Raw genomic sequence first — 20,349 nt, 5'->3', positions numbered from 1 at the left:
GAGCCAGTGACCCCTTGCTCAAGCCAGCAACCTTGGGCTGAAACCAGTAACCTTGAGTTTCAAACCAGCAACCTTTGTTCTCAAGCTAGCAACCAAGGGGTCATATCTATGATCCCACACTCAAGCTGGCGACTCTGTGCTCAAGCTGGCGACCTGGGGTTTTGAGCCTGGATCCTCAGAATCCCAGACCAATGCTCTATCCACTGCACCACTGCCTAGTCAGGCTGACTTTTTTTTTTAATTTTAATTTTTAAAAATTTTTCTTAAGTGATCGCTTCTTGGCCTTTTGGCTAAGATCAAGTGTAAAATTCTTCTTAAGTGAGAAGCAAGGAGGCAGATAGACAGACTCCTGCATGCACTCGACCAGGATCCACCCGGCGTGCCCACCAGGGGGTGATGCTCTGCCCATCGGGGGCATTGCTCCTTTGCAGTCAGAGCCATTCTAGCGCCTGAGGCAGAGGCTATGGAACCATCTTCAATGCCCGGGCCAACATTGCTCCAATGGAGCCTTGGCTGCGGGAGGGGAAGAGAGAGACAGAGAGAAAGGAGAGGGGAAGGGTGGAGAAGCAGATGGGTGCTTCTCCTATGTGCCATGGCTGGGAATTGAACCCTGGACTTCCACACGTTGGGCTGATGCTCTCCCACTGAGCCAACCGGCCAGAACCTGACATTCTTTTTTTTTTTTTTTTTTTTTTTTTTTTCATTTTTCTGAAGCTGGAAACGGGAAGAGACAGTCAGACAGACTCCCGCATGCGCCCGACCGGGATCCACCCAGCACGCCCACCATGGGGCGACGCTCTGCCCACCAGGGGGCAATGCTCTGCCCATCCTGGGCGTCGCCATATTGCGACCAGAGCCACTCTAGCGCCTGGGGCAGAGGCCACAGAGCCATCCCCAGCGCCCGGGCCATCTTTGCTCCAATGGAGCCTTGGCTGCGGGAGGGGAAGAGAGAGACAGAGAGGAAAGTGCGGCGGAGGGGTGGAGAAGCAAATGGGCGCTTCTCCTGTGTGCCCTGGCCGGGAATCGAACCCGGGTCCTCCACACGCTAGGCCGACGCTCTACCGCTGAGCCAACCGGCCAGGGCTGACATTCTTTTTTTTTAAGATTAAATTTATTGGGTAACAATGGTTAATAGTAATATTGATCTTTTAGGCATATAATTTTTATAATACGTTATCTGTATATTTCATTGTCTAGTTTCCTCTGTCACCATATATTTGACCACCTTTACCCTCTTAATCCTCCCCATCCCCTTCTCCTCTGGTAATCACCATATTAAGACATTCTTTGTAAGGCATGCATAGTTCTGACCCTAACCTGATCCAGGTCATGATCAAACTTTAAGCCTGTCTGTATTAGTTAGAGTTCTCCAGAAAAACAGAATCAACAGGATGTGTATATGTGTGTGTTTATATATATATATGTATTTATGTATACATTGACTATATATCTGGGTGCCATGGCCTAGCCAAGAAGACACATAGACTTACCCTATAATAATTAGAAGGCATCCAGAATGATTTTCAGCCTTTTCTTCCATATGTCTTCCTTCTTTTTTTTTTTTTTTTTTATTTTTCTGAAGTTGGAAACGGGGAGGCAGTCAGACAGACTCCCAGACTCCCGCATATGCCCGACCGTGATCCACCCAGCATGCCCACCAGGGCACCAGGGGGCGATGCTCTGCCCATCTGGGGCGTTGCTCTGTTGCAATCAGAGCCATTCTAGCGCCTGAGGCAGAGGCCACGGAGCCGTCCCCAGTGCCCGGGCCAACTTTGCTCCAATGGAGCCTCGGCTGCGGGAGGGGAAGAGAGAGACAGAGAGGAAGGAGAGGGGGAGGGGTGGAGAAGCAGATGGGCACTTCTCCTGTGTGCCCTGGCCGGGAATCGAACCCGGGACTCCCAAACGCAGGGCCGACGCTCTACCACTGAGCCAATCGACCAGGGCTTGTCTTCCTTCTTTTGTATAACGGCAATCACTTGGTCCCTGAAATTCCTGCCATTGATAGGGTTCTCATTCCAGGTGACCAGTGATCATTTAAGTAACACTTTCTCTCTGCTGCCAGGGTCTGGATGCTCACCACTTTTTAACCTGGTCTCATCAGATACGCAGCCATGCAGTCTCATTTCCTGAAAGGTCTGTTGTCTATACTACATCTGCCATTAATTCCTATCTTGGTCAAGGTTCTTGTTTGCAAACAATACAAATCACTCTGAGGAGTTTTAGCTGAAACAGATTTAATAAAGAATATTGGGAAGCTCAGGAGTTATTGGGAAGGCCACAGAAACCTGCTCAGTTTCTGTAAGTAAAGTTCAGAGACACAGGAAAGCACAGCGGAGGGGTGGCCGCTCTTGCTGCCAAAGCCAGACCGCAGAACTGACCTGGGAGCAGTGCTGGGATTCAAATAATTTAACAACTGGCTCTCTACCCTAATGACCATTTTAAGTATAAAAAAAATATATACCAACATGACCAGGCGGTGGCACAGTGGATAGAGCATCAGACTGTGAAGCAGAGGACCCAGGTTCGAAACCTCGAGGTTGCTGGCTTGAGCACAGGCTCACCAGCTTGAGCATAGGGTCACTGGCTTGAGAGTGGGATCATAGACATAACCCATAGTCCCTGGCTTGAGCCCAGAGGTTGTGGTTTGAAGCTCAAAGTCACTGGCTTGAGCAAGTGGTTACTCACTCTGCTGTAGCCCTCTGCTCAAGGCACATATGAAAAAACAATTAATGAACAACTAAGGTGCTACAATGAAGAATTGATGCTTCTCATTTCTTTCCCCTCCTGTATGTCTGTCCCTCTCTTTGTCTCTGTCACAAAACAAAACAAAACAAAAAAACCAAAAAAAAAAGTAAGATACAGTAGTCCTGGCAAGTTGGCTCAGAGGTGTAGCAGTGACCCAGCATGTGGAAGTCCTGGGCACACAGGAGAAGCACCCATCTGCTTCTCCACCCCTCCCCCCCTCCTTCCTCTCTGTCTCTCTCTTCCCCTCCCGCAGCCAAGGCTCCATTGGAGCAAAGTTGGCCCGGGCACTGAGGACAGCTCCATAGCCCCCGCCTCAGGCGCTGGAATGGCTTGGCTGCAACAGAGCAACGCTCTAAATGGGCAGAGCATCGCCTCCTGGTGGGCATGCTGGATGGATCCTGGTCAGGTGCATGCAGGAGTCTGTCTGCCTCCCTGCTTCTCACTTCAAAAAAATTCAAAAGAAAAACCAAAAACAAAAAAAGAAACGATACAGTATACCAAAAGGTAGTTTATTATTTCATGCATTTAATACTTACATAAGAACAATAAAAGAGGTACACAAAACTAATTATAAGAGTTTTTTTTTAAATGCTTCACCAATATAGGATTTTTTAAAAAATTATTACTTTTTATTTATTCATTTTAGAAATGAGAGAGAGAGAGAGAGATAGAGAGAAGAGGGGGAGGAGCAGGAAGCATCAACTCCCATATGTGCCTTGACCAGGCAAGCCCAGGGTTTTGAACCAGTGACCTCAGCATTCCAGGTCAATGCTTGATCCACTGCGCCACCGCCATTCAGGCAAGAGTTTTAATATATTAATGAAAAATATTAAATAATACCTGACAAAAATTTATAAAACTGTTATTTAAGTTATTTTCACATTACTTCTTGATTGGCATCCTCACTTGCAATTTTTTTCACCTATTGATGGAATGAACATGACTACGGGCACTTAGAATACGCTGTTGTGCAGATGAACATTAAAAAACAGTAAGAATGTAAATTTGTGATTTCCACGTTGGGTGGCTGCCCAGTTGCCTACTTTAGAGAGAACCCTGATTACAAGTGCATTTTAACAACCGGGTCGCTGAATTCAAGAATAAAATCAGGTATTGTTCTGCTGAACCAGGGCGAACAGGATGAATCCCACCACTGCCTGGGAGAGAACTCCCAAGACCAAATCCCTGGGTCAGTGTCTGAAAGTGCATTGCTTGTGGCATATATACAGAATGGAATAGGAACTGTTACTCTCTTTTTATTCTGGTTTGAATAGTCCTCAATTGTTGACTGTCTAATTTCAAAACTGTGGTGGAAGTATAGTGCTGAGAATGATATCTCCAGATAATTAGGTCAGCCTATGGGCATTGCCTCCCTCTTCAGAGCTGTGGATTAAAAGTATCCATTATAACAGCTTCTTCAAGCAACAAAATACTCTCTAGACTGTTGTGACGGGAAGGATTCTGAGATGGCCCCAAGATTCTGTCCCCTGGTGCACATGCCCCCTAAAATTCCCTCCCCTGGGATGTGTGTGTGGGAGGAGGGCAGGGAATATGATTGGAAATCACTCCCATGATTAAGTTACTAATTGACCTTGAATTAATTAAATGGGAGATCATCCTGGGAGGACCTGGCTTAATCAGATGACCTCTTTAAAAGAAAGCAAAGCATCCTATGTTTTCCTGCTGGCCTGGGACACAAGCAGACTGAGCCTGAGGAGCCCTGGCTCCAGCCCTGGTCCCCAGCCGGCAGGACACTGGGGACCGCAGCTCGACACCGCAGGTAACTGAACTTTACCAGCAGTCTGAGTGAATGTGGAAGGGGCCCCAAGCCACAGAGGAGAATGTAAAAAGTGCAGGGTGATCAATAGGTATTTGTTAGCAGTAGCAAACTAATATAATTGTGGTTAGGAGATATCACTGAGAGAATTTTAATCACATAGAAATGCCTCTCCCAAATCTCTTCACTTTGTATTCACATTGGGAATGGAGACTTTCTCAGAGATACGGGGCAGAAGAAGAATAAACTCAACAATATGTGAATAAATCCACTCAATATGTCTCTTCTTCAGGTATAGGATCTCCTATAAAACTTGGCCCTTTATTGGCACATTTTAAATAGTAAATATTATTACATATACATAGAAAAAGATTCATTAATTTTCATACTTTTAAAAATTTTATAATTTAGAGATTCCTATTCCTTCCATTGTTAAAGCTAGAAGTCCATTCATTTGTGTGAATGTAAAGCCAGTAGCCACGGCCACCATCACAGCCGTCTGGCCCGTGCAGGTTCGTATTTGATTTCTACAGACAGTAATGAAACAACGGAGCTAAGAACTGGTAGGCCATTAGCTTTAATCCTAGCTTGCACCCGGCAGGCAAGAAATACACACAGTGGGAAAATACTTCCCTTTCCATTCAGGGCTCCCAAAGCCACTGACTTATCCAAGTTTCCTAGAATCAAAGGTTTCTACCTCACCAGCCTTATTCACCTCTGTTCCCCATCTCCTTCTCTCTGCACAAACTGGCTTCTCCTTCAGCACTCCGCCATCTTGGCTGCTTTTCCTCTCCTCCATGTGGCCTTTCTCTGCCCTGCTACAGCATGGGCTCCTCTGCTCCATTTTTTAGTGTAGAAATCAAAACCTTTAAGCCAATATACAAATAAGGAAGTCTCTGATATAAAGTCACTTATCTGAGGCATAATGGGATTCCTCATGAGAGTACACCACCCCACATCATGCAACAGTCAAGGGTATGGGGAAGAGCTTAGTTTTGAAAAGATCTTATTATTAAAAGGATGGTAAAGATTTAGTCTTAAAACTAAGCCTTAGGCTATAACGACCCTGCCTGCTTACAGCCTGTCCCCCACACCCAATGCAAACTATAAGCGAGCAAACATATATATGATATATATCATATCTACAAACTTATTTGACCAACAGTGAACAATACTACATATATGCATATTTCTGAGCACAAGAATTCTTCATTTTAAGAGACTCAAAACCTTATGTACTTCCTGTCAGTTTCATAATTCAAGAAACATAGTGTGTGTTGTCTTTTCTATATTCAAATTTATTTTACTGAAATAAATGGAGAGTGGATGATAGGACTGGTATTTTTTTTCTTTTTTAATTACTAGATCATATTTTCAAATAATTCATCTGGTTCACCAACAGATGATTGAATTTCAAATATTGTTTGAAAACACCTAATGGCTATATAAAAATGTTTTGTCATGCTTTGTAGACCTATCCCAATTTTTAAGCTTCAAGATGTTGAAAACCTTTATATTCCCTGCTACTACAGTATTTATCTGATCACTTAGAAGTTAGAAATTGTACTTGGCTGTGAGTAACAGAAACCAGATAAACAGAAGCTTAAAAAAATAAAGGCTTTGGCCCTGGCTGGTTGGCTCAGCGGTAGAGCATCTGCCTGGCGTGCGGGGGACCCGGGTTCGATTCCCGGCCAGGGCACATAGGAGAAGAGCCCATTTGCTTCTCCACCCCCACCCCCTCCTTCCTCTCTGTCTCTCTCTTCCCCTCCCGCAGCCAAGGCTCCATTGGAGCAAAGATGACCCGGGCGCTGGGGATGGCTCCTTGGCCTCTGCCCCAGGCGCTAGAGTGGCTCTGGTCGCGGCAGAGCGACGCCCCGGAGGGGCAGAGCATCGCCCCCTGATGGGCAGAGCTTCGCCCCTGGTGGGTGTGCCGGGTGGATCCCAGTCGGGCGCATGCGGGAGTCTGTCTGACTGTCTCTCCCCATTTCTAGCTTCAGAAAAATACAAAAAAATAAATAAATAAATAAAATAAAGGCTTTAATTTTTTTTTACATTCTGTGATGTCTGGAGCTGGGCACTACAGTGCTGGTATGGTCACTCCCTGCTACCCACCTAACCCAAGTTCCTCTGTCCTTCTGATCAGCCAGTCTTAGTAGATGCTGGTTGCCTCCTGAGCCCAAGCTCATTGTACTACTTTCAGCATCACATCTACTTTCCAGGAAGAAAAGAGAAAAGGCAAGGGAAAATATTTGTTGGTTGAGTATGTACTGCTTTTAAAGAGGTTTCCTAAAATTGTCATTCAGTGATATTAACTTATATCTCATTGGTCAGAACATATGACCCCTTCTATCTGCAGGGTAATATTGTTTGGAAATTTAGTTTCTTTCTCTCTCTCTCTTTACTTCTTTTTTTCCTTCCCTCTTCCCCTCCCCTCCCCTCCCTTTCTTCCTCTCTCTTTTTTTAAAAAATTTTATTTATTGATTTTACAGAGAGAGGAGGGGAGAAAACAAGAAGTATCAAGTCATAGTTGCTTCACTTTAGTTGTTCATTGATTGCTTGTTGTATGTGCCTTGACCAGGCAAGCCCAGGGCTTTGAACCGGCGACCTCAGCATTCTAAGTCAATGCTTTATCCACCACGCCACCACAGGTCAGGCTCTTTCTCTCTCTTTTTAAAAAGACTTTATATTTATTCATTTTTTAGAGAAGAGAAAGAGAAGGAGAGAGAAGGGGAGAGGAGTAGGAAGCATTAACTCCCATATGTGCCTTAACCAGGGAAGAAACCAGGGTTTCAAACCAGTGACCTTAGCATTCCAGGTCAACACTATCCACTGCACCACCACAGGCCAGGTTTTCTTTCTTTCTTTTTCTCTTTCTTTCTCTTTCTTTCTTTCTTTCTTTCTTTCTTTCTTTCATTATTTTATTAACACAATCATTTTGATGTCCCAAATGGAAGAAGATAAGAATGGAGAAAATTATATTTTTCCACAGATAGCAAAAACAAAACAAAAAATTATTATTTAAAGAAGAAAAGCAATTTGAATTGTCCAACTTTGAATTGGCAAGCAAAAATCTATTGCAACATTTTAATGGTATGGTAGGGTACTATAAAATAATGTGATAGTATGACACAGTAGTATTGTCTTGATACTAGAAAGCTATTAAAATTTTTGGAATTATTCAAAAAAGTCAGGAAGTTGTAAATGAATGCTATGAGAAGAACTGGCTCATGACTGCATGGTCAAAAATCCAATGTACTTTTTGTGGGTTCTTGGTTAACTACTGATTTTCATTAAGTACAGATTTTGAACTCTAAGTGATTTCTTTTCTAAAAAAAATCAATACTAATACTCTAGTTCTTATGGACAGTTATATAGTAATAAGCCAGATATTCTAAGGAGAAAAAGCTGTGAAGAGATAACAAAGAGACGAACAACATGATGGAAAATGATAAGATGCGCTCTATAAAAAATAACGATACAATTTTCTTGAGCAGAATAACAGTTGATCCAACTGAGAATAATTTGACTTTTAGGTATTGGCTCAGTGCAGCTGGACATTTATTTTTGCCCACTGAGGAAATAGGTTAGTTTCAGTGAAGATGGTTTCCAGTGGGAGGGAAAATGTGAATATTCATACTTCGTTAACTATCACTCAGCATACCAAAAACGAAAAAATCTCTAGAAGATAGCCTTTTTTACACATGCTAAAATATATTTAGTCTACTAACAAGCATGTAAAATATATTTGTGCCTTTGTTTTCTTTTCCTATAAACATGGGAAACATAATTGTACCTACTTTATAGAGTTGTAAGAATTAGTAGAGTTAATACAGGGGTCCCCAAACTTTTTACACAGGGGGCCAGTTCACTGTCCCTCAGACCATTGGAGGGCCAGACTATAAAAAAAACTATGAACAAATCCCTATGCACACTGCACATATCTTATTTTAAAGTAAAAAAACAAAACGGGAATAAATACAATATTTAAAATAAAGAACAAGTAAATTTAAATCAACAAACTGACCAGTATTTCAATGGGAACTATGGGCCTGCCTTTGGCTAATGGGATGGTTAATGTCCAGTTCTATATTTGTCACTGCTAGCCATAACAAGTGATATGATGTGCTTCCGGAGCCGTGACGCGTGTGTCCCACGTCACCGGAAGTAGTACTGTACGTGAGTGAAGCCGTGCTTTGCGGCGCCGCCACATACAGTACTCCAGGAGCACAGGATGCATCCGCATCCTCTCACTGACCACCAATGAAAGAGGTACTCCTTCTGGAAGTGCGGTGAGGGCCAGATAAATGGCCTCAGGGGGCCGCATGCGGCCCGTGGGCCATAGTTTGGGGACCCCTGAGTTAATATGTGCAAATTGCAAGGAATGGTGCTGGTAAATAGTAAATGCTATATGAGTTTGCTATTATTAGGTATCAAAGAAAATCCAAAAATAATATTAATAACATCCATTCTTGGGTGGAGTTAGTGCAGGGTTGTCAAATGGTGATTTAGTCTTCCTTGTGAGGTTGGGGAATGGTGGTTTAAGATTAAATTTCTTCCTTCCAGTGTTTCTGTTGGCAATGATAAGGTCATTTCACTCTTGTTCACACATGGGTCTTAGCAGGACTGTGAGAGGAGGATTGAGTCAATAGTAATTAGCTCTCATTATTTGAACCCTCCATATCCTGTACTTATTTATAAAGCCTCTTTTATCCTTATTGGTTATAAGTTTTCTGACTTTCAGTTTCAAGACTATAAATTTCCTGCTGAATCTACTAAAGAGAAAGAAATTAGTGCTTTCAGAAATCGTGTTACACTAATAAGCTTCCAGTTGAAGCAGAGGCTGCTACTGTGGTAGACATTGATGATGACTGGACAGCATTATATTAACCAAAGCAAAATTAGTAAATGTTCTAAACAAGGAAACCACAAAAAAACATGGAATAAAAGGTTACCTTTCATATTGTGATATCTTACTCTGTTACAAAGTATATATATATATGTTTTGACAAAGACATCATTAGTATGGTTGAGACAGGGTCCATAGTTATAGCACTGGGTCCATGGACCAGCTCTGCCTCTTACTGGTTATGCCTCCTTCAAGGAACTTGGCACTCACGAGGATGGCCACTGGATTTGACATCCGAAAACATTGGCTTAGCCTGACTAGGAGGTGGCACAGTTCATAAAGCATCAGATTGGGATGCAAAAGACCCAGGTTTGAAACCCACGGGCCACTGTGCTTGGGCGTGGGCTCACCAGCTTGAGCTGAGCTTGAGTGAGGGTTGCTGGCTTGAGCATGGGATCATAGACATGACCCAATGGTCACTGCCTTGAGCCCAAAGGTCACTGGTTTGAAGCCCAAGGTGGCTGGCTTGACCAAGGGGTCACTAGCTCTGCTGTAGCCCACCCCCATCAAGGCACATATGAGAAAGCAATCAATGAACAACTAAGGAGTTGCAACAAAGAATTGATTCTTCTCATCTCTCTCCCTTCCTGTCCGTCTGTCCCTATCTGTCCCTCTCTCTGTCACAAAAAACAGACAAACAAAAACATTGACTTAAACAAAGCAGATGCTTATTTCTTTCTCTGTGGAAATCTAGAGATAGGTAGTCTTTCTCTGGGTGTTCTAGCTGTCCCATAACCTGCAGGAAGGAAGTAAAAGGCCCAGAACATGCACTCAATCTTTTTAAGGGCAAAACAAAACAAACCAAAAAACTGGAGCATACCACTTTCTCACATTTCATTGGCCAGAACCAGTGATCACATGATTACCTCTAGCTTTAGAAATGGCTAGCTAAGGTAGTAAGTACTCTTTTCTTTTTAAAAAAATTTTTTCATTGATTTGAGAGAGAGAGAGAGAGAGAAGCATCAACTCGTTGTTTCACTTAGTTGTTCCATTTAGTTGTGCCTCATTGATTGCTTCTCATACGAGCCCTGACTAGGTGTTGGACCTGCAACCTCTGGCATGCTGGGTAGACGCTTTATCCACTAAGGCTCCTGGCCTGGGCCAAGATAGTAGTCTTTGACTAAGTAGCAGTAAGCCCAGCTAAAACTATTACTATGAAAGGGAGGGTGGATATTGAAAGCTAACTAAGAATATGTCTTATCTGCTCCACCCACCTCATGGTATTTGGGAGAAGAAAAAGTCATAACCCAGTAGAAGCACAGAGCTGGTTCGCGTGGGCCACTAGTACACTGCATGAGTAAAGCACTCAGTCTGATCATTGTGGGTAACAGCAGGCAGGGGCTGCAGCCAGGAGTTTGGGCTAAAGGGACCTGTGATTCCTCTGTATAATTGTATAAAAGGGTCTTTTTTCTCTTGGGTTGGGAAATTTTACAGCTGAGATTGGCTTTAGGAAAATGAGTTTTCGTTTCCTCTTGGGTATGTGCATATGTGCATGCATTCATGTGTTTTTCAAAAGTGGCCCAGGAACAAGTTGGAGCAGAGATAGAGAATGAAGAAATATAGACAGCTTCAACTTACATTTCCAGAGTGGCCCTGAAATGGACAGGGTATGGAGCCATGGACCTGCCAGAACCTGTCCCGCTCCTCAGTGTGGGCGGTACTCTCAGAGTGCTGCTGTGGGTTATGTGTCCTGTGGGCCGTCCTGAGTATGTGAGCGTGCATGTGTGTGTATGGTTCAGGAGGAGTGTCGTGGGTGTGGTTGGGACATAGCTAGGGGAAATATCATTAGTCTATGGAGTAGAGTATACTTATCTGTGCAGTGAAGGAGTGTGGAGGGTGCTCGCTCTGAAGACCTCAAGAGACAGAAGCAAAGCTCGTAACCAGAGTGTATCCATAGGAACCCACTATCATGGGTTTAAAATCCCCTTTCCTTGGATTCTGGAAATAATTACATTCAGTATCCAATTGTAGATATACGCCCTAATCCTCATTACAGTCTCTTCACATAGTAGCCTTGGGAATGGTCCTCTAGTTCTAGGATCAGCAGAACAACAATCAGAGAGCAAGGCAGAGAGATCTGGGGTCAAGTTCAGTGGAAAGATAGGTTACAGCCACATGCTTTCTAGAAAGGAAATAGGGCAAGCTTCAGAATTTGAAAGATAAATATTTAAATACTTATTTTTCCTAATACAAAGTGGGAACAGGAGAAATCTTATATTTAAGCAGGCAGGGTAAGGGTAAATGTTAAAAGACAAGGTGGTACCAGTAGACTTGAGGGCTGGGATACCAGGGAGCAGACAACTGGATTTCAGACCTAGTTAATGAGACATGATGAGTCAGAGTGGTTAAGTGAGTGGACTGTGGAGAAAGCTGATTCTGGAGTCCAGGCTGCATTGGGAAGACAAGTGGATTGGATGGAGCACACCTATGCTTTGGGGAGGAAACAGGGACCTGCAGTATATACCCTGTGGGCAAAGAGCAATTGGCATAGGAGTGCCCAAGCAGAAGTGAACAGTCAGGAGGTGTGGTCAGTGAGAGAGCAGCAGTCATGTCACAAAGTCTGCCTTCCCACTTAAGTAAATCAAGCATGACCTTACAGAGCGATGCACTTTTAAAAACCCGCGGTCACAACAGTGAATGGAAATATATGTTTTGGTTGAAAATATTCCTTTATGCCTGAGAACTGACATTCTTTCATTATAGAGAAGAGAGAACACTTTCCGGATAATATACAATCCTCACTGGCTGATAGACGAGGAGTAGCCCACGCAGATATACCCTTCCCTTCCCTGTAAGAGGACACCCTTGGCCCATTCCATCCAGAATGTGTTTCTCAAACTCAATGATAGAAAGGATCCCTTGGGCTTCATCTCAAACCAACTGAATCAGAACTTGCTGAAGAAGGGTGTTAAAGAACGTGCATTTTAAACAAGGGCTCCTGTTAGCTCTTTGACCAGGCACATTTAGAAACATGATATTTTCTAAGTGGTGGGGGCACAGTTAGAACCTTGGTAGGCAGTAATCAGGTGTACGTGGATGAATTTAGGATGAGTATCAGAGGAGGCTGGAATCCTGGCAGAAATGTAAGTTACACTGAGATGAGGAACATAGAAATTTCAAAGAGTAGCCTCACTAGGCGGTGGTGCAGTGGAAAGAGCATTGGACTGGGACCCAGAGGACCCAGATTCGAAACCCCGAGGTTGCTGGCTTGAGCATGAGCTTACCAGTTTGAGCACGGGGTTGCCGGCTTGAGCGTGGGATCATAGACATGGCCCCATGGTTGCTGCTTTGACCTCAAGTTCTCTGGCTTGAGCAAGGGGTCACTTGCTCTGCTGTAGCCCTCCAGTCAAGGCACATATGAGAAAGCAGTCAATGAACAACTAAGGAGCCACAATGAAGACGTGATGCTTCTCATGTCTCTCCCTTTCTATCTGTCTGTCCCTATCTGTCCCTCTCTGTGTCTCTTTCTCTGTCTCTGTCTCAAAAAAATAAAAATTCAAAGAGTAGCAGAACCATGTTGGTGGGTTTCCTAATTCTTTCTGTAGTCATTTTGCTCTCTGGGCCTCTCTCCCACATGCAGCACAGTGGGTCACTGCTTTTAGAGCTCTGTTCATGAGGTCCATCATTCACAGGCTTATCACAGCCTACTCTTCAACCAAAGCAAATCAAGTAGATTTGCTTTGCTCTTTGGACTTCTATATTAGATTTCATTTAAACAAAGTGTTCAGAACCATTATTTCAAAGTTTAAAACTACCGCAGTAAAGCCTGGCCTGTGGTGGCACAGTGGATAAAGCGTCGACCTGGAAATGCTGAGGTCGCTGGTTCGAAACCCTGGGCTTGCCTGGTCAAGGCACATATGGGAGTTGATGCTTCCAGCTCCTCCTCCCTTCTCTCTCTCCTCTCTCTCACTCCTCTCTAAAATGAATAAATAAAATAAAATTAAAAATTAAAAAAACAAAAACAACAACAAAAAACTACCGCAGTAAATGATTTCCCAGGTCCCAATAGCTCTAGGATGTAACTGTCTGTAGCAGCAATACCAGCAACACATGGTCATCTGCTAGGGAAGCACCAGGGGCCTTAGGAAGCAGGCAACATTCTCGGGCCTGGGTTTTTTTTTATGTTGACTCCTGCTGTTCAAGCCTGCTGGCTTCCTTGTTATGGGATGACATTTAACTGGAGAGGAAATAATGTGGTATCTCCATGAATATTGCAACTCAACTGAAAGACAAAAAATCTACCCAAAAGGTTGTTTGTCATTGTGTAGACAAATAGTAACTGGTTAATTGTTGGTGTTTCCCCATTTTTCACTAGTTATTTTAGTGTCAAGTAGCTAATCAAAGGTAAGTCCTGTTGAGTGACCAGCTGTGCATTCCAAAGCAGCTGCAGCCAGCGGCAGGCCAGGTGCCTGGTGCTGGAGCTTGTTAGGAGTTTAGAGAGGCTGCTTCCCTTATTGGGACAATGCACACTCCTACACCTTCAGAAACAAGCGTCTATTTACAAATGGACATAACCTTTGTCTTTCTACGCACCCTTCAACCCAGGGAAAGGACTGCTAAGTATATTTGGCAAAACTTGGGCTTAAGTTCAACTCTGTGCTTACTTGTGTACCTTGAACAAATCGCCTCTCTTATCTAAAGTGGGGGGTAATAATACCTACTTTGCAGCACTACTGTGAGGATTAAGTAAGAGAATGCATATGAAAGCATTTTATAAATAGCACTAAGTCTCACAAATTTAAGGTGCATTTATTGTGATATGAATAATGGTACCATATTAAAAAAAACAACATTAGGAAAAAAACACTATCACATTCACAAGCTATATAAATACTTTTTATATATAATCAGACAATATGCATTTATAAACATATTCATTCATTCATTCACTAGTTCCTGTCTGTATAGCACCTATCACTGTGAGAGATATGTAAATGGTTGGATAAAAAATATATTTAGGGTTTAATATATAAACCTATATTCATAGCACTTTGCTAGTGCTATGTTCCATGAATGAGACCCTTCCCTGTGGGAACACAGCGAGTTAAGACCCTGTATCTCTAGTAGAGGAGCTCATAGTTGCAGAAGGGCTCAGGAAGCCTGACAATCCAGAGGGCTTCAGAGTTGGTCCCAACTTGGCAAATGGATGCTGACTAGACACAGATTTTACCTCTTCAGGCCACTTTCCGGAACGTTCATTGCTCTCTCCATCCCCCATTAAATTCTACTAGTCGTATCTTGTTTGAAGCCAAAAGTCTCCTAAAAGTTCTGAACAAATTGTACTGGATCTCTTCAGGGCTGGGCCAGGTTCAGAGTGAAGTGACTTAATGTGTGTACTACTAGACTAGTAGAGTGATTGTTGGGCAGATAAAATATATTATGCTCATTTTGTTAAAGATGGTGCTGCCCACGTGGAAGCCCGTCGCCCAGGTGATATTAATGTGTGTTGGGGGCGGGCTGTGGGCAGGCAGGATTCTTGTAGCCTGGGGCTTGGTTTTGGGACTAAGCCTTTCCCACCCTTTTTGATGTGGGGTGGTGCACTCTCATGAGGAATCCCATTATGCCTCAGATAAGTGACTTTGTATCAGAGACTTCCTTGTTTGTATATTGGATTAAAGGTTTTGGTTTCTACACTATAAAGTGGGGCAGACCGGGAGCTTGCTCTCTCTCGGTTCCTGAGAAAGCATTAGAGAGGAGAGCAGAGAAAGGCCACATGGAGGAGGCCAGGAGAAGCAGCCACGATGGCAGAATGCTAAAGGAGAAACCAGTTTGTGCAGAGTTTGTGCAGAGAGAAGGAGATGGGGAACAGAGGTGAATAAGTCTGGTGAGCTAGAAACCTTTGATTCTAGGAAACTCGGATAAGTCAGTAGCTTTGTGAGCACTGAATGAGTGGGTTTTGGAGCCCAGTGTGTGTTTTTACTTGCCTGCCAGGTGCAAGCTTGGATTAAAGGTGATGGCTCACCAGTTCTTGGCTTTGTTGTCTCATTACCAACTGTCTGAATCTAATGCGAACCTGCATGGGCCCGGCGGCTGTGATGGTGGCCGTGCCTACCGGCTTTACAGTGATGGTCTTACAAGTCTCCCTGACCTAGTACTAAAGGAAAAATGACTTTGTAAATAAAAAGTAAAGTCAGTGTGCCTCCATTGAATGTGTTCTTTTAAATGGTAGTAGAGATCACAAGTGGTCTGGCATGCACATGCATGATTATGTTGATACAATGTGTGAAACGATATAGCTTTGAGTAGCAGAAACGCACAGGTCCAGGCTGCCTGCAGGAGATCTCTCGGGACCCCCCCCCCTCCCCCCGGCTTGCCTGCATTGTGCCACCTGACATTAGTCTCCCACGTACTGCTCATCTACATTACTGCTGTGACTTACACAGGGTTAAGTCCAAACTTGCTTTTCTTGTGTTTAATAAACATAAATAAAAACAAATTAAGCATGCCATCTAACCCTGTTGGAAGGCTGAACTGGATGGTAACTACTGGAGATTTCCAGTCTAGGCAAGCCCTTCCCTTTTATCTTCCTGCTTCTCTTAGAAATGGTAACCGCGAAGATAAAAGTGTTTTTCCCTATCCAGTGCTCCTCTCCCGCCCCCTTTCCTCTTTCTCAAAGGCTCTTAGGTCACAGAAGAGCACTGCATAGATTTTGAAATCCAAAGAGATCAAGCAAGGATAAAGGGCAAGGTTTCCTGCTGGGGAAGCCTTGGAGGCCGGCAGCCTTTCCTCTGAGCCTCTGTAACACACTCCCTGTCCTGCCCTGACATTCTCTGTGCCTTTGACTTTGATTCAGTCCAGAGACTCCTGTTGGGGGAGGCAGCTTGTGTGTACTTTTCCACTGGGTGTTAGAAATACTATCAGGCTCCACATAGTATTGAAGTGGGTGCTTCATACTCTGTTATTGAATAATTCCATTTCCTCTTCCACAGTTTTGGGAGGCAAAAGTCCTCTTGCTCTGGATACAGTGTTACCCAGGCTTGTGGTGACACCTGGGCCTCTGACCCATGTGCTTTATAGTCTCTGTTTATCTAGCTGATTATTACCACTCTTGGATATAGACAACATGTATGTGTCTTTAGCTGTTCTTCAACACTAACATTTCATAACGTTGTGGGTCAAATAAGTTTGCAAATATAATATATATGTTTGCTCGCTTATAGTTTGCATTGGGTGTGGGAGACAGGGTGTGGGAGACAGGCTGTAAGCAGCAGGGTCATTATAGCCTAAGGCTGAGTTTTTTTTTTTTTTTTTTTAAATAAATTTTTATTAATGGTAATGGGATGACATTAATAAATCAGGGTACATATATTCAAAGAAAACATGTCTAGGTTATTTTGTCATTAAATTATGTTGCATACCCCTCGCCCAAAGTCAGATTGTCCTTCGCCACCCTCTATCTAGTTCTCTGTGCCCCTCCCCCTCCCCCTAACTCTCCCCCTGTCCTCCCTCCCCCCACCCCTGGTAACCACCACACTCTTGTCCATGTCTCTTAGTCTCATTTTTATGTTCCACCAATGTATGGAATCATGTAGTTCTTGTTTTTTTCTGATTTACTTATTTCACTCCTTATAATGTTATCAAGATCCCACCATTTTGCTGTAAATGATCTGATGTCATCGTTTCTTATGGCTGAGTAGTATTCCATAGTGTATATGTGCCACATCTTCTTTATCCAGTCTTCTATTGAAGGGCTTTTTGGTTGTTTCCATGTCTTGGCCACTGTGAACAGTCTAAGGCTGAGTTTTAAGACTAAACCTTTTACTATACCAGTGTGGGGGCAGGGTCGCTATAGCCTAAGGCCATGATGGTGAACCTTTTTATAAAAAACACCCACTTTTGCAGTGTTGGTCAGCCTGGTCCCGCCTGCCCACTAGTGGCCATTCCAGCTTTCATGGTGGGTGGTAGAGGAGCAACCAAATGGCCCTGCGATTGGCCCATCATGAAAGCTGGAACCCCCACTAGTGGGCGGAAGAGACCAGGTTGATCAGCACTGCAAAAGTGGGCGGTTTTTATAAAAAGGTTCACCATCATGGGCCTAAGGCTTAGTTTTAAGACTAAACCTTTCCCACCCTTTTAATATTAAGATCTTTTAAAAACTAAGCTTCCCTGAGCGTCGGCCTAGCATGCGGAGGACCCGGGTTCGATTCCCGGCCAGGGCACACAGGAGAAGCGCCCATTTGCTTCTCCACCCCTCCGCCGCGCTTTCCTCTCTGTCTCTCTCTTCCCCTCCCGCAGCCAAGGCTCCATTGGAGCAAAGATGGCCCGGGCGCTGGGGATGGCTCTGTGGCCTCTGCCTCAGGCGCTAGAGTGGCTCTGGTCGCAACATGGCGACGCCCAGGATGGGCAGAGCATCGCCCCCTGGTGGGCAGAGCGTCGCCCCTGGTGGGCGTGCCGGGTGGATCCCGGTTGGGTGCATGCGGGAGTCTGTCTGACTGTCTCTCCCTGTTTCCAGCTTCAGAAAAATGAAAAAACAAAAAAACAAACCTCCCCCCCAAAAAAACAACTAAGCTTCCCCTACAGCCTTGATTGTTGCATGATGTGGGGTAGTGCACTCTCATGAGGAATCCCATTATGCCTCAGATAAGTGACTTTGCATCAGAGACTTCCTTATTGTATATTGGATTAAAGGTTTTGATTTCTACACTATAAAATGGGGCAGAGGAGAGCCCATGCTGGAGGAGAGCAGAGAAAAGGCCACGTGGAGGAGAGGAGAAGCAGCCAAAGTGGCTGAGTGCTAAAGGAGAAGCCAGTTTGTGCAGAGAGAAGGAGATGGGGAACAGAGGTGAATAAGGCTGGTGAGGTAGAAACCTTTGATTCTAGGAAAGTTGGATAAGTCAGTGGCTTTGGGAGCCCTGAATGGAAAGGGAAGTGTTTTTTCACTGTGTGTATTTCTTGCCCGCTGGGTGCAAGCTAGGATTAAAAGGTAATGGCCCTTGGCCCTGGCTGATTGGCTCAGTGGTAGAGCATCGGCCTGGGGTGCAGAAGTCCCGGGTTCGATTCCCGGCCAGGGCACGCAGGAGAAGCGCCCATCTGCTTCTCCACCCCTCCCCCTCTCCTTCCTCTCTGTCTCTCTCTTCCCCTCCCACAACGAGGCTCCATTGGAGCAGAGATGGCCCGGGTGCTGGGGATGGCTCCTTGGCCTCTGCCCCAGACTCTGGAGTGGCTCTGGTTGCGACAGAGCGTCGCCCCCTGGTGGGCGTGCCGGGTGGATCCCGGTCGGGCGCATGCGGGAGTCTGTCTGACTGTCTCTCCCTGTTTCCAGCTTCAGAAAAATACAAAAAAAAAAGGTAATGGTCCACCAGTTCTTGGCTCCGTTGTTTCATTACCGTCTGCCCGAATCAAATGCAAACCTGCATGGGCCAGGCGGTTGTAATGGTGGCCGTGGCTACTGGCTTTACAAATGTGTACTACTCTCTTTAAAAAAAAAAGTATTTTGCTTGACCGGGCGGTGGCGCAGTGGATAGAGCGTCAGACTGGGATGCGGAAGACCCAGGTTCGAGACCCCGAGGTCACCAGCTTGAGGGAGGGCTCATCTGGTTTGAGCAAAAGCTCACCAGCTTGAGCCCAAGGTCACTGGCTCGAGCAAGGGGTTACTTGATTTGCTAAGGCCCGCGGTCAAGGCATGTATGAGAAAGCAATCAATGAACAATTAAGGTGTTGCAACGCACAAACGAAAAACTAATTATTGATGCTTCTCATCTCTTTGTTCCTGTCTGTCTGTCCCTGTCTATCCCTCTCTCTGACTCTCTCTCTCTGTCTCTGTAAAAAAAAAAAAAAGTATTTCACTAGGCTACATAATAGATAAACTTACAGTTACCTAAAGGTTATGTAAGCTTTTGGAACTTGTTTCATGCATTTCTTTTCTTCTTTTTTTCTCCTCCTTCTCCTTCCTTCTTCCTTCTTCTTCTTCTCCTTCTCCATCTCCTCCTTCTTCTTCTTTCTTTTTTCCGGTTCAGACAGGAAGGGAGAGGGATGAGAAGCATCGATTCTTCGTTGCAGCTCCTTAGTTGTTCACGGACTGCTTTCTCATATGTGCCTTAACTGGGGGTCTGCAGCTGAGCCAGTGATCCCTTGCTCAAGCCAGCATTCTTGGGCTCAAGCCAGTGACCTTAGGCTTCAAGCCAGCAACCATGGGGTCATGTCTATGATCCCATGCTCAAGCCGGCAACCCCACGCTCAAGCTAGTGAGCCCACACTCAAGCCTGTGACCTTGGTGTTTTGCATCTGGGTTTTCTGTGTCCCAGGACAACACTCTATTTACTGTGCTACTGCCTGGTCAGGCTAGTTCATGCATTTCTTTTGTCCAAGCACCATCACAAATGACTGATCTAATAAATCTTGTAATATTTGTAAGACAGAGGTTATCCTCAACAAACTGTGATCACTGCCTGTAAAGCCAGTAGCCACGGCCACCATCACAGCCACCTGGTCCATGCATTGGATTCGGACAGATGGTAATGAAACAAAGGAGCCAAGAACTGGTGAACCATTAGCTTTAATCCTAGCTTGCACCCAGCAGGCAAGAAATACACACAGTGGGAAAATACTTCGCTTTCCATTCAGGGCTCCCAAAGCCACTGATTTATTTGAGTTTCCTAGAATCAAAAGGTTCTACCTCACCAGATTTATTCACCTCTGTTCCTCATCTCCTTCTCTCTGCACAAACTGGCTTCTCCTTCAGCACTCCGCCATCTTGGCTGCTTCTCCTATCCTCCACGTGGCCTTTCTCTGCTCTCTGCTCTCCTCTGTCATGGGCTCCTCTGCCCTATTTTATAGTATAGAAATCAAAACCTTTAATCCAGGGGTCGGGAACCTTTTTGGCTGAGAGAGCCATGAATGCCACATATTTTAAAATATAATTCCATGAGAGCCATACAACGACCTGTGTACATTACACATTATCCCATAAAAATTTGGTGCT

General features: G+C 44.5%; 1 non-coding gene across 1 annotated transcript; it reads left to right on the top strand.

Moving 5' to 3' along the window:
• Window positions 1–18,364: 18,364 nt before the first annotated feature.
• TRNAP-GGG (transfer RNA proline (anticodon GGG)) lies at window positions 18,365–18,440 on the top strand. Its single transcript has one exon. It is a non-coding gene; the product is annotated as a tRNA-Pro (tRNA).
• Window positions 18,441–20,349: the final 1,909 nt, after the last annotated feature.

Source organism: Saccopteryx leptura, chromosome 8 (assembly GCF_036850995.1).
Source record: "Saccopteryx leptura isolate mSacLep1 chromosome 8, mSacLep1_pri_phased_curated, whole genome shotgun sequence".
Lineage (NCBI taxonomy): Eukaryota > Metazoa > Chordata > Mammalia > Chiroptera > Emballonuridae > Saccopteryx > Saccopteryx leptura.
The sequence above is the reverse complement of the archived record's forward strand: the minus strand, read 5'-3'. Positions and strand labels throughout refer to the sequence as shown.